The sequence below is a fragment of the Mustela nivalis genome, assembly GCF_964662115.1.
Source record: "Mustela nivalis genome assembly, chromosome: 8".
In the NCBI taxonomy this organism is placed as follows: Eukaryota; Metazoa; Chordata; class Mammalia; order Carnivora; family Mustelidae; genus Mustela; species Mustela nivalis.
Genome location: NC_139027.1, coordinates 114,941,522 through 114,965,836, shown reverse-complemented (window position 1 = coordinate 114,965,836; position 24,315 = coordinate 114,941,522). Strand labels below are relative to the sequence as shown.

The 24,315-nt window shown below is 43.5% G+C and overlaps 1 long non-coding RNA gene across 2 annotated transcripts in view; it reads left to right on the top strand.

Annotated features, from left to right (window-relative positions):
- Positions 1-22,460, top strand: part of LOC309871473 — a 59,415-nt gene extending 36,955 nt beyond the window's left edge. The window contains exons 3-6 of one of the 2 annotated variants that reach the window (XR_014315303.1): positions 16,745-16,940; positions 19,317-19,393; positions 21,205-21,318; positions 22,163-22,460. This is a non-coding gene — a long non-coding RNA (uncharacterized lncRNA). The remainder of the gene's footprint in view (positions 1-16,744; positions 16,941-19,316; positions 19,394-21,204; positions 21,319-22,162) is intronic. The other variant, XR_014315302.1, reaches the window with a different exon arrangement.
- The last annotated feature ends 1,855 nt before the right edge of the window (positions 22,461-24,315 follow it).

Here is a 24,315-nt window from a genome sequence, read left to right as displayed (position 1 = left end):
GTATTACAGTCATCCAGGGGTTAGTCGAAGAGTGGACCTGAGTAGATGGATATGAGGGTGTTGGAGAGGTCCACGCTGGGTTTGAGTAGATGTGGGAGGGTGAGCAGGGAGATAAGTCAAACTGGATAAAGCATCCACACTTCTGGCTTGAGCAGCTGCACGGATATTATGCCTTTGATGAGTCAGGTAATTTAAAAAAAGAAATAGGATTTTATGGGTGGGTGGGTGGGGAAATGAGCTTCCTTTCGCGTGTGTTTTGTTTGAAGTTCCTGAGGCTCATCCAAGCGGAGACATCTGATAGTCGGGAGTTTATATGAAAGGTCAGGGGACTCATCTAGACGGCGGGTACAGATTTGTGGGGCTCCAGCAAATGCATGGCTAGTGAAGCATGCTTAGGAAGAAAGGGCGTCTGCAGAGAAGTGGGCTGAGCCCTGCACTCAGAGGAACTGCCACATTTAAGAGTTAGAAGGAAGGGACTGAAAAGGAGTGGCCAGAAAGGTAAAGAGGAAAGCCAGACCCTGGTGCCAAGGAACCCAAGAGGGCTGCCAAGGAAGGAGGAAGTGGCTAGTGGATCGGATGATCCTGAGGGTAAGTCAGACGAGGATGTGCAAAGGTCCTCTGAGGACGTTATCAATGAAGAACAGTTTCCACCAAGCAATAGGGGCAGAAGTAAGAGCTCTAGGGGCTGGAGTGCTAAGGACAATTAAGGCAGGGAGATGCCTTAATTAAGGCAGGGAGATGCCTTAATTAAGGCAGGGAAATGTAGAGTTTGCTCCTTGAGTAATAGGGAGGAGTTGAGAGTGGGGCTGGATGGGTAGAGAGGAAGGGCTAGAGATCCCTTGAAAGGGGTCTTCTGTTCTCTACTGTCCCTTAGTAAGTGGCTGGGGAGAAGGGAAGCTCTGATGGGACATGGAGGGGGGAGGATGTGGCAATTGCCAAATAAACACACCATCCAGGGAAGCCAGCCAAGGCTGGGCCCAGAATATCTGGAACGGAACCCATCTTCCTTCTGAAGCAGGAAGTGGTGCTGGGAGCCGAGTTGACCGTGGAATTTCCGAACTGTGAGGATATTACCGGTGAATGCTTTTTATTTATTTATTTTTTCATTCATGAAAAAGAGTTGGAATTAAGTGACACCCCCCCCCCCCCCAAACATTCCCTCCCACAGAGGAAGCGCTTAATTTAGCCTAATGTTCCCAGTTGAAAAATATCCTTGAGGTCTGGAGACGTTTGCTGGCTTGTTTGTCACCCTTGAATATGGCAGGATGTTAATGCCTATGGTAGGATCGGTCTCTTTGTGTCTCGATTTTAGCGGAGAGAATAGGTGGCACCATCCCAACGTCAGTGCCAAGGGGAAGTCCTGTGAGACCACCCACACAGGATGTGGGGAGAGGTGTCAAACACCAGCTTTGGGAACCTTAGATGACCCTCCCTATGCTGGCCCATCGAAAAGGGTTGGTGAGGCAGAGAGAGAGAGTAGAAGATTAGAATTTCTTTGCAGGCGCTCGTGCTAGGGGTTCTATCTCCCTTGGGATGAGGGAGAGTGGTGTTTCCCTTTATCTAGGGTCAAATGACAGGGGCCTGAATGATACTACTCAGAGAGCTTAATATATGCTCTTGGAACTTGTAGAGCACGGTAGACTGGCCTTCGCACCACCCAAGAGATTTGATTTGTAAAAGGACTGTGCCTAGAACTGATTATCTGTGATCTAAATGGGAATGTGCTTGTATGGGGAGTAGCTGTAACCCCGGGGTGGTGGGTTAAAGGAGCTAGGTGGGTTAAAGGAAGCAAAGAGGATTGTTTGGATCCCTCCCCAAGGGGTCACCTGGCATGAGGGGTGACATCAGCATGAGGACCCTGGAGGTGGGCCATCCCAGATACCTATTAAAAGGGTTTATAAGAGATGTATCCTTGAGAGGCGGTTTTTAAAAGGCATCCTAAGGAAGAGATAGGCCAGGATCCAAGGCTTTCTCAAGCATATATGGGAAGGGTGTTGGCTGTCCAATGGGCATCTGTCCAACAGTGAAGATCAGAATACAGCTATTGCTTTCCTATCTGTGATATTGTAATTTGTCTTAGGAAATATATATTTAGTCTTTGTTCCTGGTTTCTGGCACAAAGCTCCTGAAATCCTTGGGATTTCTTAAGTGATAAGAGTAATACAGTCATCTTGATATTCTTAATAAAGCCCTTTCAATCTCACCTGAGTTTATGTTAAGTGAGATTTGGAAAGGCCCAAGGGTGGGAGCTGGTTGCCAGGGAACCTACCGTGAGATTAGAGGACAGGAACTTTCAGTTCCTGCTCCCCACCACACCCCACCCACCAAGTATTTCCAGAGAGGGGAGAGGGACTGCAGATGGAGTTCAATCACCAATGGCCAATGATTTATTCAATCAGGTCTACGTAACAAAGCCTCCATAAACCCCCAAAAGGACAGGGGTGGGAGGATTTCTGGGTTGATTAACATACGGAGGTGCTGGGAGAATTTGTGCTTGAAGAGGGCTTGGAAGCTTCACACTCTTTCCTCCATACCTTATCTATGCATGCCTCTCTTCCATCGGATTGTTCCTGAGTATATCCTTTTTTAATAAGCTGGTAATATAGTGAGTAAAATGTTTCTCTGAGTTCTGTGAGTTGTCCTAGCAGACCAATCAAACCCAAGGAGGGGGCCATAGAACCCCCAATCTATAGCTGTGGTCAGAAGCACAGAAGGGGCACTTGGGTGACTCAGTTAAGTGTCCCAACTCTTGATTTTTGGCTCAGGTCATGATCTCAGGGTGTTGGACTCCATGCTAAGTGTAGAGTCTGCTTAGGATTCTTTCTCTCCCTCCTCTCTGCCCCTCTCCCAAGACATTCTCGCTCTTTCTTTTCCAAAAAAATTAAAAAAAAAAAAAAAAAAGACACACAGAGGACAACCTGGAAGAGAGAGCAAGAGAGCACAAGCAGGGGGAGCAGTAGAGGGAAAGGGAGAAGCAGGCTCCTCGCTGAGCAGGGAGCCCGACATGGGGCTCCATCCCAGGACACTGGGATTATGACCTGAGCTGAAGGCAGACACTTACCGGACTGAGCCACCAGGTGCCCCATAGAGAGGACAACCTGGACTCTTAGTTGGCATTGGTATCTGAAGTGGCCAGTGGGATGGGGTGGGGAGGTCAGTCTTGTGGGGTTTGAGCCCTTAACATGTGGGATCTGATGCTATTTCCAGGTAGATAGTGTCAGAATTGAGTTGAATTGTGGGACACCTGGTCAGCGTCCTCTAAGAATTGGAGAATTCATTGGTAGTGTTGGGAAAAAACACACATTGGAACATCTAAGTCTATTATTTCATTTGCCCTTAAGGCAGTTACCATCAAATTGAATAAAAAGTTACGAGTTTTCAAATGTAAAAACAAAACAAGAACAAAAACAAAAACAAAACATAACAAAAAAAGATGGGGGCACCTGGGTGGCTCAGTTGATTAAGCATCTGCCTTTGGCTCAGGTCATGATCTCAGGGTCCTAAGATGGAGCCTCATATTGGGCTCCTGGCTCACTGGGAAGCCTAGTTCTCCCTTTCCCTCTGCTGCTCCCCCTGTTTGTGCTCTCTCTCAAATAAATAAAATCTTTAAAAAATATATGTTCTTTAGGTAAGGTTACTTGAGCATCAAAATGAATGTGGATAAATACAGCTGAAGCCTTCTTGGGGTTTGAAGAGGCTGGACTACGAAGGAAACTCCAAGCCTGTTCTAAAACCCTTAAAACAACCTGAACCAGGTTTGTGACAAAACAAACAAACAAACCTGAAGCCAGCTTTGAAAGCTCTGTAGAGCCCTGGTCTTCGTGCAAATGCTTGAAAGTCCACTTTTTAACTGAAAAGAACTGATCTCCAAGGAGGCAATGTCAGGACCAAGGAGGAAATAGACCAGAACCAAATAAGCCAACCAAAAATCTCACGTCATTGTCAGGGCAGCGAGTCTCATGACTCTTCCCCTTGAGCTACCCACTCCGTGAGGCTTGATCATAGCTTGAATCATTGAGTACTGGGCAGGTTCCCTACTCTCCCATTTTTCAAAGGAGAGCTTTTGTCATCATTACCCCGTTTCCACTCCAGCATTGTCTATAGCCCCATATGTGTTGGGGAACAGATAACATTTGTTTTATCAGCCACTGAACACAGAGAAGTGTATCAAGGCCTAATGGAGAAAGCAGGACATCTTGTAGGGTTCCTGACTTTTGAGCTGGAGTCATTCATTGGATAGGGTTTGGGGGTCATCTCCCTTGGGGTAGGGCAAGAGATTTTCTATGTGTGGGTACAAGGGTTTGCATGGCAGAAGTGGTGGACTGTTAAAAAGATTACTAGATATATCCCATCTTCTCTATTTTCCTTTTATTTTATGGCAGTGGAAGGTTTTGCTAGGTACTTGGTTACTGGCCAGGACCCCATTTCCCAGATTCCTCTGTAGCTAGATGTAGCTATGTAGCCGAGCCTATGAAATACAAATGGAAGTGATGTATACAATTCCCTGGTTGTACTCTTAAAAGGACATCTGCTTAGTCTTCATTTCTGAAATGACTTTTTATTTTTACTCAAAATTCTCTAAGTGCTGCACCTTATTTCTAATTTTTTCTATTCTGATTTATGTAGCTATTTCATATCTTATAAAATCTCATTATCTTTTAGCTCATTTTGGTATAGAAGATTACATTTTATTTTATTTTATTTTTAAATTTATTTATTTGACAGACAGAGATCACAGAGAAGCAGGCAGAGAGAGAGGAGGAAGCAGGCTCCCTGCTGAGCAGAGAGCCCTATGTGGGGCTTGATCCCAGGACCCTGGGATCATGACCTGAGCGGAAGGCAAAGGCTTTAGCCCACTGAGCCACCCAGGCACCCCTGGAAGATTACATTTAAAAATTTTTTTTGTGGGCACAGCTTTCTGGCTCATGTTCATTGTCTATGAAGACGTTATTTTGCTCCTTATCTCCTTCTTTCTTATAATAACAGCATATGGGATTTGGCCTTGATAGTTTTCTATTGGTTATTTCTATGTTAAGTTAGTTTTCCTGAACTTTTAGAAGAAGGTTAGCCAGGACTTCCAGTACAAATAAGAGCAAATGACAGTGGGTTTCCTTGTCTTATTATAGAATTTTTAGAGTAAAAATGTAACACTTCTCTCTTTAGTATTTTTTCTTTTTTTAAATTTAAATGCAATTAGTCAACATACAGTACATCATTAGTTTTTGATGCAGTGTTCAATGATTCATGAGTTGTGTATAAGTATGTTCTTTATTCTATTTTTTAATTTAATTTAATTTTTAAAAATATTTTATTTATTTATTTGTGAGAGAGAGAAAGAGAGAGAGAGAGAGAATGCATGAGCATGAGCAGAGGGAGGGGCAGAGGGAGAGGCAGGCTCTCGCTGAGCAAGGAGCCCAATGCAGGACTCAATCCCAGGACCCTGGGATCATGATCTGAACCGAAGGCAGATGCTTAACTGACTGAGCCACACAGGTGTCCCTAAGTATGTTTTTTAAAAAGGATGTTGGTGGATATCATTTAGCAGGTTTAGGAAGTTCCATTCTGTTTCTAGACATTTAAGAATTTTAATTTTTAATGGACATGATTTAAAAAATTACTTTTCCGTTTGAGATCATCTTGTGTATTTTTGAAATTTAATATTGAGGTGAGCAATATATATTAATGTTGAACTGTTTCTGAATTCTGGAGGTAAATCTAATGAGGGTATAATGTATTGTTGTCTTAAATACATTCTTGTACATAGTTTGTAGAATTTTGTTTTGAACTCTTATATCTATGCTTATAAGTGATACTGGTCTGTGATATTTCTTTCTCATTTTATTCTTGTTTGGTTTGGGTATCAAACCCAAAAAGGTTTTTCTGACTTCATAAAATGATTTGGGACATGTTCTTTTTTATTTTCTGGAAGAGTTTGCTTGTGATTGGAATGATCTATTCCTTGAATGCTTTGAAGAAACTGCCTATAAAACCATCAGAGCTCTTTTTAAGGGGATAGGTTTTCAAACATTTGATTATATTTTTCAAGTGTTTATGGAATTATTTATCTTTTCTATTTCTCCTTGAGTCAGTTTTGGGTACATGTATTTTCTAGGGAGTTATGCATTTCATCTAAGCTTTTAAGTTTAGTAGCACAAAACTTCACAGTTTATAGCTGTTTACAGTTTAAATATTTGTATTTTCTATTATTATGCATCTTTTTAAATTTTTAATATTTTTAGGTTGTACCTTCTTATATGTTAAAAATATTCTTGTGATATATAATATATTCTTATAATATAGATGATATATATCATAAAAGACTATCATATATATATTTTATACATATAAAATATATTTTATTTACATATCATATATATATGTGTACTTAATTCCCAAATTTTATTATTTCATTCCTTCTGTTTTTCCAGATTTATTCTATTATTTTCCCCCTCATGTTTACTGTTGACTGATAAGCTCAATAATTTTCAGCCTTTCTTCTTTTCTAATATTATCCTTTATTGTTATATGCCAATCACATGTCATGTTTCCTAGAAGTAGAGCCTGAGAAGGGGATTCTTGCATGTATGATTTATTGAGAGAGGAGAGGGATTTCAGAATAAGGGAGCTGAGGGAAGCTGGCTATGGTAGAGGGAGGAGCTAAGCAAGAATATGATCTCAGCTGGAACCCATCCAGGCCTGATCCATGGGGAGCTCTGAAGCATGAATGGACACAGAATTGGTCCCACTCTGAGGCAAGTGGGCTGAACTTTTATACTCTTACCCAATCAGTAATTGACTAAGACTGCTGTTAGGAGTGGGAGGGAGGGCAAATCTTCCACATGAGATGGCTCCCATCAACTGAGGGCAATTCTCTGTAGAAGGGGCAGCCATGAGCTGCTGACAGGCACATTTACCATTAAGTGTGAAAAAGCATTATGTCTAAAAAACATACATACCTTAATTAAAAAACAGTTTATTGCTAAAAATGCTAACCATCATCTGAGCTTTCAGTGAGTTATAATCTTTGCTGGTAGAGGGTTTTGCCTCAGTAAATGGCTACTGACTGATGAGGATGGTGGTTGCTGACGTTTGGGGTGGGTGTGGCAATTTCTTTCTGTTTTTATTGAAGTACAGTTGACATACAATGTTGTATTTGTTTCAGGTGTACGACATAGTGATTTGACATTTTATACATTACTCTATGCTCACCGTAATAAGTGTAGGCAATTGAAGTTTGCTACTTGATTGACTCTTCCTTTCATGAACGTCATGAGCCATGTTTTTTGATACAACTCACACACAGTAGAACTTTTTTCAAAATTGGAGTCAATCCTCTCAAACCCAGATGCTGCTTTATCAACTAGGTTTATGTAATATTGTAAACTCTTTGCTGTCATTTCAACAATCTTCACAGCATCTTCACCAGGAGTAGATTCCTTCTCATGAAACCACTTTCTTTGCTCATCCGTAAGAAGCAACTCTTCATCCATTAAAGTTTTATCATGAGATGGCAGCAATTCAGTCACATCTCCAGGTTTCACTCTAATTCTAGTTCGCTAGCTAATTTTACTACCTCTGCAGCTACTTTCTCCACTGAAGTCTTGAGTCCCTCAAAGTTGTCCATAACGGTTGGAATCAACTTCTTCCTAACTTCCATTTACATTGATATTTTGACCTCTTTCTATGAATCATGAATGTTCTTAGTGGTATCTTGAATGGTAAATCCTTCCCAGAATGTTTTCAATTTACTTTGTCTGGATCCATCAGATCGATCATTATCTATGGTGGTTATGGTCTTACAAAATGTATTTCTTTTTTTCTTTTTTTAGAGAAAGAGAGAGAGAACGTGGCAGGGGGCAGAGGGAGAGTGAGAGAATCTTTTTTTTTTTTTTTTTAAGAGCTGAGAGGGAGAAGAGGGCAGAGGGACTATTTATTTATTTATTTTAAAGGTTTTATTATTTATTTGACAGACAGAGATCACAAGCAGGCAGAGAGGCAGGCAGAGAGAGAGAGGAGGAAGCAGGCTCCCTGCCAAGCAGAGAGCCTGATGCGGGGCTCGATCCCAGGACCCTGAGATCATGACCTGAACTGAAGGCAGAGGCTTTAAACCACTGAGCCATCCAGGCGTCCCCAGAGTGAGAGAATCTTAAGAAGACTCCACGCTGAGCTCAGAGACCAATGTGGGGCTTGATCTCACAATCCTAAGATTATGACCTTAGCCAAAATCAAGAGTCAGTTGCTTATTGAACCGAGCTACCCAGGTGCCCCCAAAATGTATTTCTTAAATCTAAGACTTAGAAGTCAAAATTACTCCCCAATCTATGGGTTGCAGAAGGATGCTGTGTTAGCAGGCATGAAAACAACATAAATCTTGAGTATCTCCATCAGAATTCTTGGGTGACCAGGTGCATTTTCAATGAGCAGTAATATTTTGAAAGATATATATCTTTCAAAAAAGAAAAAAATATATATATTTTCTTTTTTCCCCTTAACAGTGGTTCTCAACAGTTGACTTAAAATATCCAGTATACCATATTGTAAACAGATTTGCTGTCATCTAGGCTTTGATATTCCATTTATAGAGCATAGGCAGAGTAGATTTAGTGTAATTCTTAAGGGCCCTAGGATTTTGGGGATGTTCATGACTATTGGCTTTAACTTCAAGCCACCTGATGCATCAGCCTGTAACAAGAGAGTCAGCCTGTCCTTTGAAACTTGGAAGCCAGGTATCGCCTTCTCTTCTTCAGCTATGAAAGTCCTAGATGGCATCTTCTTCCAGTAGAAGGCTGTTTCATCTACATCGAAAGTCTGGTCTTAAGTGTAACCACCTTCATTCTTAGCAAGGTCTTCTGGATAACTTGCTACAGCTTCTACATCTGCACTTGACACATCACCTTGCACTTCGATGTTGTCGGGGTGCTTTTTTCTTAAACCTCATGAACCAACCTCTGATAGTTTCATTCTTTTCTTCTGAAGCTTTCTTACCTCTCTCAGCCTTCACAGAATTGAAGAGAGTCAGGACTTTGCCCTGGAGTAGGCTTTGGCTTCAGGGAATGTTGCGGCTGTTTTGATTTTCCATATGGACCACTCAACTGTTCTTAATAACAGTACCAAGGCTGTTTCCCTTTCTGATCATTTGTGTGTCACTGGAGGTAGCACTTTTAATTTCCTTTGGGAACTTTTCTTTTGTGCTCATGACTTGGCTACCTCTTTGGCACAAGTGACCCAGCTTCCAGCCTATCTTGGCTCTTGACCTACCTTCCTCACGGAGCTTAATCATTTCTGGTTTTTGATTTAAAATGAGAGATGTGCTATTCTTCCTTTCATTTGAGCACTTGGAGGCCATTTCAGAGTTAGTAATTGGCCTACTTTCAATATTGTTGTGTTTCAGGGAATAGGAGGCCTGAGGAGAGGAAGAGAGATAGGGGAATGACTGGTGGGTGGAGCAGTCAGAACACACAACATTTATTAAGCTTGTTGTCTTATGTGGAGCATGGTTTGTGGTGTTCCTAAACAGTTACAATAGTTAACGTCAAAGAGAACTGATCATATCATATCATATTGTATTACATTATACATATGATAATTAAAAAGTGAGATATTGCAGGAATTACCAAAATGTGACACAGAGACATGAAGTAAGCAAATGTTGGGAAAATGGTGCTGATAGACCTGTCCAGTGGAGGGTTGTCACAAACCTTCAATTTTTAAAAGACACAATATCTATGAAGTGTAATTAAACGAAGTCTGCCTGTACATGATGTTGGAGGAATTTCTGTAATTTTATTTTTTCTCACAAATCAACAAGGAGGGACTTAATGAAATAAAATAAAGATACCCATAAGTAGGTAAAACCGTGTCATGGCCCAAAAGCTTGCCTGTCACTCACCATGCAATGCAACTCAAAGCAGGAGAAAATCCCAAACCCCTCAAATTGAACAAAAGAAATTTCAAAAACAAGAGGCTGGTGTGATGGGTGGATCATGTGGGAGCTATTGCTGAAGCTCTGAAAATCAGTTTCCCCGAAGCTTTTTGCTGATTTTGAACAGAAGCAGTTTAATTTCTAGTGATGTGATTCAATCAGGGAAAAATGAAACAGTGATTTTAGGCAAGTAGGGAATGATGACAATATCACACATTCTTTAAAAACCTCAAAATCATACTGTCCATTCTAAAAGCACTAAAGAAATTAATATCATAAGCATAGGTTTCCAAAATAAGGTAATCACTTTGATGATATATGTGGCTGCCACTAACCCCAAAGAGGCCATAATACTTAATGGGAATAAGGTGTTCATATTTTAATTTTCAAACCAGAATACTTATGAGAGTAAAAGAGGGGGTGTAGATATGGATAACAGAGACTGTCCCAAGTAAATTGGGTCACCCTGATTTTAAATTATAAAGCAATTTCTAAGAGTGGTATTTTCCCCAGAGATGTTATTGTGGCTGCATACCATAATGGATGGATTCTGGCTGAACCAATGGAAGATTACCTAGTAGGCATTTAGAATAGACCTCAGGAGCCATTGGCAACCAGTCTACCCAGTACAATACTCTTTTTTTTTTTAAGTAATTTTTTAAAAAGATTTTATTTATTTATTTGACAGAGAGAGACACACTGTGAGTGGGAACACAAACAGAGAGAGAAGGAGAAGGAGGCTTCCCACTGAGCAGAGAGCCTGATGTGAGACTCAACCCCAGGACACTGGGATCATGACCCGAGCTGAAGGAAGACGCTTAATGATGAGCCACCTGGGCGCCCCAATACATTACTCTTGATACATGTTTTGGGCATTTATTTGAACAGTGAGATAATAAGCTCAAGAGACAAAAAGAGGGAAAATACAAAGAGAGGGCCAGAAAGTGAGAGTACTCAGTGAGAAGTTCTAATATATATTTAATCAAAGTTTCAGAAGTTGAAGAGCAAGAGAGACAAGGACAGAGGCAATGCTTGAAGAGATAATAGCTGAAAATTTCTGAAACAATTGATAGATACCAACCCACAGATTCAAGAAGGTAAATTCTAGGCTTTACATAAAAAGAAATCTACACTTAGCTACAGAGGGCCAAAGATACAGAGAAAAATCTAAAGAGCAGCCAAAGAGGCCAGAAAAGGACATAAATTTTAGTTATCTGGTAATGGAAATGAGAAGAAAGTAAAACGGTATTTTCACTGTGTTGGGGAAAAAAAAATCCATATAATTCTATACCCAGCTAAAACATCTTTTAAGAAAGGTAAAATAAAGGCATTTCCATTAAATGTAAAGTCTAAATTCTGAGTTTATCCCCAGCCAAACTTATTAACAATTGTTCAGTAAGTGCTTTAGGTAGAAGGAAAATAAACTCAGATGAAAGGGCTGGAAAGCAAAAAATAGGCAAAGAGCAAAAGAAAGAAAAAAAATGAAAGAAAGAAAGAAAGAAAGAAAGAAAGAAAGAAAGAAAGAAAGAAAAGTAAACAAGTTTATGTATTTTTCCACTATATTCATTTTCCAACACCAGACACATTCCCTTTTCCTGGCTCCGCCATTTGCCCAATTCTCAAGAGCTTCTGAGTGGAAAATAAAACCCTGCTACCAAATGCTTTAGGAGGTTGAGAAAAAGTAATTTCAATGCCAGAGAATTTGGTACCATTAGAAAGACCATGACAACCTTTATTTTGTTTGTATCTAACAAGGGTAAGCATTCCTGGATGTATTTTATACCTTAAAAAAAAACAAAAGAAAAAATTGAGACATCCTCAGGGTATTTGACAATCTCATTTACTTTGACATGGAAGTAGATATGGTCATTACACACTTGTGTGCAATTCCCCACCCCCAACACACACCAAAAACATTTGTTGTTGTCATGTCAAATTTCCAGAACCACTTCCCCAGCCTTCTCTCTCCTTTTTGGCAGATGACTTTTCCACCTACCTTACCAAGAAGGACTGGATTAGGTGAATACATCTGACCTTTCTCTCCTCCTCCTCAAATGTTCTCTCCTTATTCATATGATGAAACAAACAGCCTCTAAACATCTCAGGGCATTTGCATTCTAGTATGGAAAGTAATTTTCAAATTATTAAAAAGTACAGGGGCACCAATGTGTCTCAGTTAGTTAAGCATCAGACTTTTGATCTCAGCTCCAGTCATGATCTCAGGGTCATGAGTTCAAGCCCTGCACTAGGCTCCATGTTGGGCATGGAGCCTACTAAACAAAGAAAGAAAGAAAGAAAGAAAGAAAGAATAAACTTACCAAAAAATAGAATAAGCTCACCAAAGAGTATAGTGATTTGGTGGTATGACGAGACACTGACACCCCTTTTTGTTTTGAGATGGTTTGAAGACCAACTAACCATTTAGGTTGAGTGAAAGAAGCCAATCTTAATACTATACTATTGTATACTAATATGATCTATATGCTGTATGATTCCCACTATATGACATTCTAAAAAAGGCAAAACTATAGAGACAGTAAAAAGATCAGTGGTTGCCAGGGGCTTGTGGGGAAAGAGAGGGGAAGAAGTTGGAGCATAGGGAATTTTTAGGACAGTGAGACTGTTATTCTGTATGATACCACAATGGTGGATACGTGTCATTAAACATTTGTCAAACCATAAAATGTACAACAACAAGAGTGAATCTTAATGTAAACTATAGATTTAGTTAATAGTAATGCATCAATATTGGCTCATCAATGAAAACAAATGTACCACATTGAAGACAATGAAAACAAATGTACCACAATAATGCAAAATGTTCAAAATTGGGACAATTTTGGGAAATATTGGGAGGAAGGGTGAAAGGGTATATGGAAACTGTATGTTTTGCTCAATTTTTCCTTTAAATCTAAAACTGTTAAAAAGTCCACTAATTTTTTATTTTTATTTTATTTATTTTTTTAAAGACTTATTTATTCATTTATTTGACAGACTGAGATCACAAGTAGGCAGAGAGGCAGGCAGATCCCAGGACCCTGAGATCATGACCTGAGCCGAAGGCAGAGGCTTTAACCCCTTGAGCCACCCAGGCGCCCCTCCACTAATTTTTAAAAAAGTGATGCAGGAGAGTGAACTTTAGATGTGAAAATTTAGGAATACTTAACCAATTTTACGTTCCTTGATATGTCCTTCTTATTTATGCACAAGAATCATAAGCCATAATCCTTTGGCCCCAAGATAGTTTTAAAAAGTCTCTGAATCGGGTTGCATCTTAAAATTGATGATATTTTAAATTCCAGGAAATATGGTATGACAAAATATACATCTAAAGAGGTCTCAAGGAGGCCTTTTAATAAGTATTAAATAAAAATCTAATGCTCAACGTCTCGGGAAATACAAATCAAAACCACGATAAGATACCACCTCATACCTGGCAGAATGGCAAAAATAAACACAGGAAACAACAGATGTTGGTGAGGATGTGGAGAAAGAGGAACTCTCTTACACCATTGGTGAGAATGCAAACTGGTGCAGCCACTCTGGAGAATAGTATAGAGGTTCCTCAAAAAGTTAAAAATAGAGCTGTCCTACTATCTAGCAATTGCACTACTAGGCATTCACCCAAAGGATACAAAAATACAGATTGGAAGTCGTATATGTACCCTGAAATTTATAGCAGCCTTACCAATAATAGCCAAATTATGGAAAGATGCCCAGTGTCTATTGACTGATGAATGGATAAAGAAGATGTGATCTATATCTATATCTACATCTATATCTATATCTATATCTATATCTATATCTATATCTATATCTACTTACTCAGCCATCCAAAAGATGAAATCTTGCCATTTGCAATGATATGGATGAGCTAGAGTGTATGATGCTAAGTGAAATAAGTCAGTCGGAGAAAGACAAATATTATATGATTTCACTTGTATGTGGAATTTAGGAAACAAAACAGATGAATATAGGGGAAGGGAAAAAAAAAGAGGGAAGCAAGCCATTAGAGAGAGAGAGAGCGCGGCCACGTGCGTGGGGGAGGGGCAGAGGGAGAAGGAGAGGGAGAGAGAGAGAATCTTAGCAGACTCCACTTTCAGCTCGGGGTATGACATGGGGCTGAATCCCACGACCCCGAGATCACAACTGAGCCAAACTCAAGAGTCCAATGCTTAATGAACTGAGCCACCCTGGTGCCCCTATAAGAGACTCTTAAGGTCAGAGAGCAAACTGAGGGTTGATGGAGGGAAGTGGGTGGGTGATGGGCTATATCGGCAATGGGTATTAAGGAGGGTACTTGTTATGAGCAATGGGTGTTATATGTAAGTGACGAATAATTAAAAAATAAAAATAAATTAGGAGAAATAAAAATCCAAGATTAGAAAGTGTTGCATCATAGACTAATTGTCAGTGTTTTTCTTTTTAAGTGGGGCTTAAAATAATAGTGCGTCTTACAACGGATGGTGTCTCAGGTTAGACGAGATATAGATTAAGTGAGCACTGGAAAAATTGGCTAGATGATGTATATTTATCTATTGTTGCCTCTGATGGTGGGCGTTAAAAGGAGATTACAATTTGTATTCTAGTGCTTTATTTCTTGTATTTGAAAATGACAAAGCAACTGACATGAAATGTTAACAAAGATAAATCTGAGAACTAGGAGCATAGCCTTACGTCTTTTTCAGCTATTTTATTTTATATATTTAAAAATTTTATACAGCAAAACAAATCGCTGAAAAAAAAATAAAAGAACACCTCAGAAACCTTCTCAGAGCTGGCCAACTGCCAATTTATTTGTTGGGGAGTTTTCTCGGGGCATTGGGGGATGGCAGAAACGGAGGGAAGAAATTGTCAGCAGGCAGACACCAAAAGACAAATATTCCACTTACATGAGGTACATACCATAGTCAAATTCATAGAGACAGAAAGAATAGTGGTTACGACTGGCTGAGCATGGTGGGGGAATAATATTAAATAATATTATTTAATGGGTACAGAGTTGCAGTTTGGAATGATGGAAAAGTTCTGGAAATGAATAGTGGTGATGGTTGCACAACACTGGGAACATACTTAAAACCACCAAATGGTACACTTAAAGATGATGAATTTTCTGCTATATACCCCCTCCCCCAACCAGGGTAGGGGAAAACAAGAGTTTTGTTTGGGCATGTTGGGTTTGAGATGCTAAAGGTAGTTGGATAAAATCCAAGCTCAAGGGAGGGACTGATCATGAGCTGTAGACACAGACTCAGCAGACAGCATGTTGACACCACGAGGCTAGAGAAAGGGGAGGGGAGACCAGGGCCCTCCAACCCTCCAAGAAGTGGGGCCAAAGAAGCCATGAGCAAAAGGTCTTCCCAGTAAGAGGCAGCAGTCAGTGGTTTCTGAGAGAGTTTCTGAGAGACTGACTGAGGTGAGGCCTGGGATTTGGCAATGTGGGAGTGCTGGGTTCCAGTGGAGTACTAAGTACTAAGTATTAAGTACTAAGTAAGGGGGAGAGACTCAAGTGGGTCAGGAAGGAGAAAGTGGCTATGGGAACTATCCCCAATATTTTGAAGAAATTTTGCTGTGAATATTAGGGAGATGGGGGATAGCTAGAGGCAGATGAGGTGGCCTAGGGTAGCTCACCCCCTGTTTAAAAAAAAATTGTATTTATTTTAGAGAGAGAGAGAGAGAGAGAGAGAGAGAGAGTGAGATTAGGGGGAGGAGCAGAAGGAGAGGGAGAGAACCTCAAGCTGACTCTGCTAAGTATGGAGCCTGACACAGGGCTTGATCTCATGACATCCAGATCATGACCAGACCCGAAACCAAGAGCTGGACGTTCAACCCACTGAGCCACCCAGGTGCCCCTCACCCACCACCCCGAGCCCCCATTTTTAATAGATGAGAGATTCCAGAAAATGTTTGTATGCTTATGGGAATGATCCACTCTTCCCATTAGAGGGGGTAAGGAAAGGCATAGGAGAGGATAGAGAACTGAAGGAGGAGGGACACGGGTGGCATGAATGGCCTGAGGTGGGAGCAGACACTCCATTCTTGAGGAGCATGGGTGAGAGAGTGGGCGGTGGGGCTGAAGTTTGGTGGTGGGAAGGCGATGGGGTCAGCTTTCTGAGCTGAGCTGGGCTCACGCGGGTCTGCTAGAAGTCTGGGCACAGAGAACTTGTGAACAAGTCGTGGCAGAGGTAGGAAAGGCAACACCCTCCCTCAGGAAGTGCCATGGGTCTACCTGGCAAGGCAGAGTGCCCTGTGGAGCCCTGAGGCCCAGACATCAGTGGAAACCAGTGACAAGGAGGTGTGGAGTGACTTTCCCTGGCAGGGAGCTCAGGCAGGTGGGCCTCACACACTCCTGGACCAGCAGCAGGAGCATCACCTGGGAACCTGTTAAAATGCAAATGACCTGACCCACCCCCAAATGCAAATAACCACCCCAACCCCACTGAGTCAGACACACGGGGGTGGGGCCCTACCCACCTTTGTACCCACCCGTGTTTGTCACAAGCTCTCCAGGTGATTCTGAGAGTTTGAGAAGCTCAGAACTAGCGTAAAGGAGCCAAGGGGACCTGGGGATGACCTGCCACTCGGAGGTGATGGCGGGCAAACATTTCTAGTGCTGTGAGCTCCCTGATGGATCTGGAAGCAAGCCCTGGAGACTGACAGGACTGGAAGGCCCTTTAAAGGAACTCTGGGCTTTCTAATGGGTGATTATTTCACAAGACAAACATCTTTCAAGTGTACTTTTTTTGGAGTCTATATTTGAATATTGAGTTTCCTGTCCACGGTGGTTTGAAAGGACCCCAGACTCTCTCTCTCTCTCTCCAGAACCTTCTTGGGGCCTGCTCCATCTTTCCACATGGCTCCATTGCAGTTTTCAGTTCCGTGGGGAAAACAACAGCCATTCCCCCATGTGTGAGGCCTCTTCCTTTCCTGACGAAATAGAGACAAGGATGAGTCAGCCTCTCCCAACCTCCAGGATCTCCAGTCGTCCCAGTGACTCAGAGGATGGTCTGTTTCGTGGGTAAGTGCTCCTCCCAGGAAGTTGGCAGCCCTAGCCACCCCCTACCTCAGTCACCCCCCCCTCCCCCCAGGGCTTCCATCAAGACATATTACTAGGGAGACCCGGTGGGGGTTGGGGCAGGCCAAGCAAGGTCAGCCATAAGTGGACCAGGAAAGAGGGTGGGAGCTGAAAGGCTACGATGCAGGAGGCTAAATTTGTTTCTCATTTGGGGGTGACCTTGGATGGATCCATAAAGGGCTCAGTGTTTCTTTTCTTTTCTTTTTTTTAAAAGATTTTATTTGTTATTTGACAGAGACAGAGATCACAAGTAGGCAGAGCAGCAGGCAGAGAGAGAGAGGGGGAAGCAGGCTCCCTGCTGAGCAGAGAGCCTGATGCGGGGCTTGATTCCAGGACCTTGAGATCATGACCTGAGCCGAAGGCAGAGGCTTAACCCACTGAGCCACCCAAGCGCTCCAAGGGCTCAGTGTTTCTACTTGAAAATGGGAAAAATCGTACATCCTACGATGTGGGACTTGGTAGTGGCCCAAAAAGAGAGATGAGCCTCTTGGAATACATCTGACTGGAGACATACTTTGGAACTTTTCTGTGCAAAAGAGAGGGAGCCCTGGGGATGGTTTATCCTTGAGGATGTCTTAGGACAAGCTACCATCTGAGCAGGGCCTGTAGGAGGGTGTGGAGGCCTCCATGGGAGGAGGACGGGAGGTCAGAGTTGGGGTGAGTAGTCCAAGGCAGGGGAACTTGGCAAGTAGGGGCACCTTGGGGGGCACAAAGCAGCTGATAGAAACAGCAATCCCCAAACTGTGGGTTTTGTGGTGCCCGTGTTGCTGGGTCTGTGACTCTTCTCCTTCACCCCTGTGTCCATCAGTGTCTCTCTCTCTCTGTCTCCTTCCCCTTCTCTCCTACGTCACAGAGAATAGTGAAGCCTCCTCTTCCCACGGGTTCTGTGTTTTCTTTCCTGTTTAGATGGTGACTGGCATCTATCTGTTTATGGAGTCAGCAATCAATCCATCCTGTTTACTTGTCGCTGACACAGTGCGTTGTGGTCAGTGAGGCTGTCCACAGCCCCCCAGGGTGGGGTGGGGACCAGGATGTTGACACATACACACACACACACACACACACAGGCACACACATTCAACCATGACCAGGTCAATTGGCTTCACCAGAACCAGGAGGTCCTGGTCTGTTCTGCTCCGATGTCTGGGATGCTGTGGGCAGTCAGCTGGGCCAAGGTCATCTCCCCCTGCTGCTGAGCTCCATGGCCAGCATGCTTGGCCCAAACTCAGGGCTCAGGAACAATCTCCTGACTGCAACTGAGTGCCCAAAGCACAGTTCCTCAAGGGTTTTGTGGGGTGTAGGGGTCTTAGAAGCAAGAAGGACAGTGCCGAGAGAAATAATGTCAGAAGGCAGCTTACTTATCATGCCCATTTCTACATGAAGGAATTAGGAGCAGAGAAGGTAAAGGAATTGTGGATTGGGTCACCATTTACCGCATTCCTTCTGCTCCCCTCTCCCGCTTGGGCCCCTCCTTCCTAATTCATGTGACTTGAGACCCACACTTAAGTTTGTTTTTCTTGGTTTCCCCAAATCCAGTGCAGTGGCACTGGTCAGGGTTAGACTGGAGATTGACGAGGTTTCCTGGGGTTTGTGGTGTGAGTGGGGAGAGCAGCAGGGGTCAGGCCAGACCTGTGGGGAGACAGAGGGGGGTGGTGATGGGCATTTAAATCGAGGTCTGGAGGACCCAAGCCTAAGAAGATGATGCCCCCTGTTTTCAAGGTGCTGGCCCAGGACCTGACTTCTAAACTCTGAGCATAGGGCCCAAGCACGCAAAGATTGTCAAACAAAAAACCAAGGAACAAACAAAATCCACATAAGCCAAGAGTCTAGGCGGATGCCCTTTGATGCTTCCAGAGGATTCTCGGAATTCCTGAGGTCATCTGGAGCTCACCAGGGTCTGCCTCATGGCCTGACTGTACACTGTACACCTACTAGACAGACCTGGGCTTAGGGGAGGGTGGGGGGCTCAGCAGTGCCACTCACTCTCAGGGCGTGTGACTGGGGCCCATGCTTCTGGAAACAAATGATTCCTTGTTTGTCTGAGATTCAGACTGAACTGAGTGCCCTGTATTTTTCTTTGCTAAATCTGCCAACCCTTTTAAGCCCTCCAAACATTGGTCCCCACCCTCAACTCCTACCTAGAGGCCATCAGTAGCAAACTCTGCAATATTCTGAAGTCTGGGATTTCACCTCAAAAATTCACGTAAAGTTTAAGCCCACCTGTCTGTTTCTACCCTTGTTTTGCTCTAAAACGACTATTAAATTATCCTAGTTAAAAAGCAAACCTCTCCCATGTACTCACGCAGGATTTTGGGTTAGTTAAGGTCCTGCTCAGCCTGTCAGTCGGCTTTCCAGTGGATGGAAGGAACACTGGGGACCGTCTGCCCTTGGCAATGGTGAGTGAGGAAAAGAAGGGCAGGAGAGTGAGATTTTCAAAAGGGGATTTGTCCAATTTAAAGAACTCCATTTTTTGCCTCCCTATGCTGCCTTTTCAAGATGCCTTTCACAACATGGGAATCACTTTAGTTAAAAACATTTGATTCCCTTACATGGTAGGATAAAGAGTGGGCAAGCAGAAAGCCAGAGCCTCTAGAAATGTGGAGAGGAGGCAAGACAGTACATGTCCCCTGAGAACAGTGAGGGGTGCTTTTAGAGCAGTGGCTACACAGTGGGATGGCTAGGGTGCCCAAGTTTTCCTCAGACCCCTTACTTCAGAGCCTTTCAGTTCGGGGGTAGGGGGTGGGGGTGAGGGAGGACCTGGGCATCAGTGCTTTCAAAAGCTTCCCAAGATATCCTAGTGTGTGTTGAGACTCCTACCATTTCTCTGGAGATCTGACACTCAAATTCAGGTCTGAGGACCGGGGGCAGCAGTTCCAGCTAAATCTCAAGCCCCACCCCAGACCTGCTGAATCAGAACCTGCATTTTCACGAGGTCTCCAGGGGCTTGGCATGCCATCTGAGAAGACCTGCTGGAGCACACCTGTTGGGAACCTCAGCTTGATGGGGTTGGTCACAGCAGCAGCTGGCTTTCTTCAGGGGGACCTGAGGGCCACTGGTGCTAGTCTGTCTATCAGAGCCCACTGCACGGTCTCCTGCTCCTGGGTGTCTACAGTTGTAGGCTTACCCACACCGATGGAACTTGTATTCTGTGCCTGGGTCTGTTCATGTCTTTTCATCGATACATCATTGCTCCATTGGGACAACTGTATGGTAGCCAAAGTTTTTGGCTGAAGAACAGGGACTCCTATCCTGGCGGAGAAACCTAAGGATGCCGGTCAGGATCTGTGGAGAGGACAGGCAGAAGCATACAGTGTGGCCTTGACTTCAGACGCAGTATTCACGTACTGCAAGGTTATGTAGGTCTGGTTTTGAGCCAGGTAGTCTCTTGTTGTTTAATTCATTCTTCAGTCAGTTGGAATTGATATAACTTTCAAAAAGCCTGGGTAGGCGAGATTCTTCTTTGTCTCTATCGGTTGGCTACTGTCGCAACTGTGCTGTGTAACAACCACGAGACTTCAGTGGCATACAACAATTAGTATTCATTTCTCATGGGTATGTGTGTTGCCTGGGATGACTCTGCTGAGGTCCTGCGTCTACAAGTTGGCTGGGGCATTTGCTGATCTAGGCTTGGATCAGATAGGTGCTTCGAGATATGGTCTGGGAGAGTCTGAGTGCTGGTCTGCTACTTGAGTGTTCATTCTGCAGTCCTGGGCTGAAGGGCAGTGGCTATGCAGGAGAATGTTTCTAACGAAGGTGGAGGTGGAATCATACAGGAACTCTTCAAGTGGAGGCTCCAAACAGACCTATTACCACTTCTACTTGATTTCACTCAAGCCTGACATTGGTGGGTGGGAAAATATACTCCACCTGAGTTGTGACAAGAATATGGAGGCAAAATACTACACAAGGAAGTGAAGAATTGTGGCCAGTAGGTCAACTCACTGTATCTTCCAACCTGGAATGATGTTTCCTTGGGAATATATGACCCATCCATTCCAGAACTTTAAAAAGCTCCCTCATTGTGGGGACTGCTGGCTGTTCACCAAAAATCACTTTCCTACCCTTCCTGGATTCCCATCTTGAGTGTAATTCCCAGGCTCCCATGTAGTTAGGTATGACCATGAGACTGGTTTTGGCCAATGGTGTGTGAGTAGAAGTGATGTCAGTTTTCAAGCGAAGGCTCTCTTCTGCTGCTGGCTTTGTGCAGGTGACTGCAAGACCCTAATGGTTGCTGGAGGCACGTGTTGGAATGAGCCTAGATCCCTGAATCACAACGTGGAGGAAAGCCATTAAGAAATGGGAATACCTCTTTATTGCATAGGTAAGATATTATGTTTGAACTGCTGTATTCTTGGATCTATTTCTTATAGAAGCCAGCATTACTTACAACTGATACATTTCTTAAAGCTCTTCTTCATTACTCTGGTATCTCCCTGTGGTGGTGGGTGTGGAAGTACTTGGTAAACTAGAAAGTGCTCCACACATGTGAAGTCTGACTGTGATCAATGCTTTACTAATGTTTCAACACAAAGCTGAGTCTAGATCAGCTGTATGGAGGTGACAGAGACTGATGCTAATAACCAGTGATATCTGGAGGGGAACTGAGGGCTTGGACATCAATTTTTATATCCTTTATTCTTTTTAATCCTCACCACAACCCTGAGTGACAGGGGCCTAACATTACCCCCATTTTAAGGATGACAAAAGGGAGATTGTCAAACTTGCACAAGGCCTCACGGTTGGTCAGATCCCTACACCTGACCTCCTTCCCCTCATTGTTCTGGGAGGAAACAATGAGGAAACTTCTTAGCTCCAGTCCACTTTGCACCAATCAGGCTCCAAAGACCCCTTGGTGGGTGGGGGGATAGAGAAATAGGTTGCACCCAAGGCTGCTGGTGGTGGTGGAATGATTTGTAAGGAGCATTTAAAATTCCAGGCCCTAATCGAAACCATGTACTCAAGAAATCCATTCTTAAAGGTAAGGTATGGGGTTTCTGCTTCATGGTAGATTATCTTTATGATGGCTACCAAGGAATCCTCCCATTCGTGTATGCTCTTTTGTTATGGGTTGAATTATGTTTCCCCCATAGATACATCAGGTGTATTGGAGTTCTAATTCCCAGTACCCCAAAACATAACCTTATTTGGAGATCTTGTCTTTACAGAGGTAATCTGGTAAAAATGAAGCTATTAGGATGAGTCCTGATTCACTGGTGCCCTTTTAAGGAGGTGAAATTTGGACACAGAATAGGGACAGGCACAGAGGGGAACTTGTGTGAAGATGAGGGGGTGAGGACAGAGCTCAGGGTGATGATCTATAAGCCAATGACCACCAGATTGCCAGCTAAAATCGGAAACCAGAAGACATCGGGAAATAGCCCTGCTGACACCTTGATCTTGAACTTCCATCCTCCAGAACCATGAGCATGAATTTCTGTTGATTAAGCCATCAACTTTGTGGGACTTTGTTGCAGCAGTTCTAGTAAACTAATACAACACTGCACTCTTCCTATCAAGAGGTGGAGTCCATTTATCACCCCCTTGAATCTGGGCTGGCTTTGTGACTTTCTTTAGCCAATAGAATGAGGTAGAAATAATGAAATGGTACTTCTGGGTCGAGGTCTTTAAGAGCCTGGCTGCTTTCATCTCCCCCAGGAGAGAAACCAGCCTACCATGTCTTAAGGCCATTCTACAGGAGAGGTCCCATTGAGAGGGAAACCATTTGGATTGTTCCAGACCCAGCCAGGCTTCCAGCTGATGTCCCTAACCAACAGCGCACGCAGCAGAAGAACTGTCTAACTGAGCCCAGTGAACCCAAAGAGTTGAGAAATCAGAAATTATTGTTTTAAGCCACTAAGTTTTGAGGGTGGCTGGTTATGCAGCGAAAGGCAACTGAAACGAACTTTGGCAAGTCTTCTAGCATCCCTGCCACAGTAGTCCCTACAGTGAGAAGCCTCGGGTGCCATCCTTGCTACTGTCCTCCCCAGTGGATTCTGGGTGCCGCCTGTTTCCTCACATTGCTCACTTCCTCAGAAAACTCTTCAGTGGTGCGTCTGGTTGCAGGGTCCCGGTGAAGCCAGCACCCCTGCTGCACAGGAGAGTAGGAAAGAGCAATTTGGCTTTGGAGGAGGAGGTACAGGATTCGTGACATGGAAAATTCCCCAAACTCAGAAGGATGTTCAAAAGCTACTGGGCACCCCTGAAATGACGAGGGCTCTCCACAAGGGCCAAGTATATATATATTTTTGTGAACTCTCTGGGTGCTTGGCACACAGCTCTGGACCCATTCACCTTCTAATTGTAAACAGTGCCCTGACATCACCCTTCCTCACTCCGCATCCCTGTGGTTTGGAATGGACCGACTCCAGGGCTGGGCATGTGATTCAGGCCCAAACAATGATATGTGATCCAGGCGGAGCCAACTTGGTGTAACTTTGGCTTTTTGGTACGACAGTTGAAAGAAATGAGGACTTGAGCTGTGAAGGTAGACTTAGAAGCCCTGGTAGCCATCTTGCCACAGCAAGAAACAGAGAAGAGAGATGGGGAAGGGAAGACTAAGTCTTGACGGTATTTTTAAAGCCTCTTGGTACCCAGATCAGGCAGACCATGGGCATCTTCTCTCATGTGAGCGTACGTATGTCCTACTTGCTTACACCAAACCAATCTGAGTAGTTTTTCATCATTCGTCAAATCCGCATTAATGTTTTTATTTAATACAATGACTCTTTGGAGTAGGTATTATTTATTAATTCCATCTCACGGGTGAGGAAACCGAAGCACAGGGAGGCCACATAGAGGCCAAATTCAAACCCAGGAAATTAATTTTGAGAGCCACTCAGAAACCTTCCTCTTCCCCAGTAACAGGGAAGGATTCACAGAAGAAGGTGTGACATTTAACCTGATCTTTAATTCTAAGGGGACACAGGGATTGGTAGGGAGGGAGTGGAAAGGTTTTCTAGGTGAAGGGACTAGCCTGGGCACTGACCAGGACTTTTCTGCTGAGAAGAAACTTCACCTAAAATTCAGCATCTCCCTGCCTTGAAGCCTATCCTCACATGGGTTCCTCCTGCCCAGGAACATCAAACCCCACTTCTGTAGAGACACCTCTGCTCTCCAGGCCTCCACCCGTGTGGACTTATGCTCTGCACTGGGGCCTGGCAGGTCCCCTGGAGGGTCTAGGTTAGATGAGGCACCCTCCTCAGCCTGAAAGACAGTTCAGGACAAGGGCCTGGCTTCCCCCCAACACTTCCACCCCTTGGACTTGGTCTCTATGGGCTCCAGGAGGCCCTGGAGATGCTCACAGGGTTAAACAGAATGA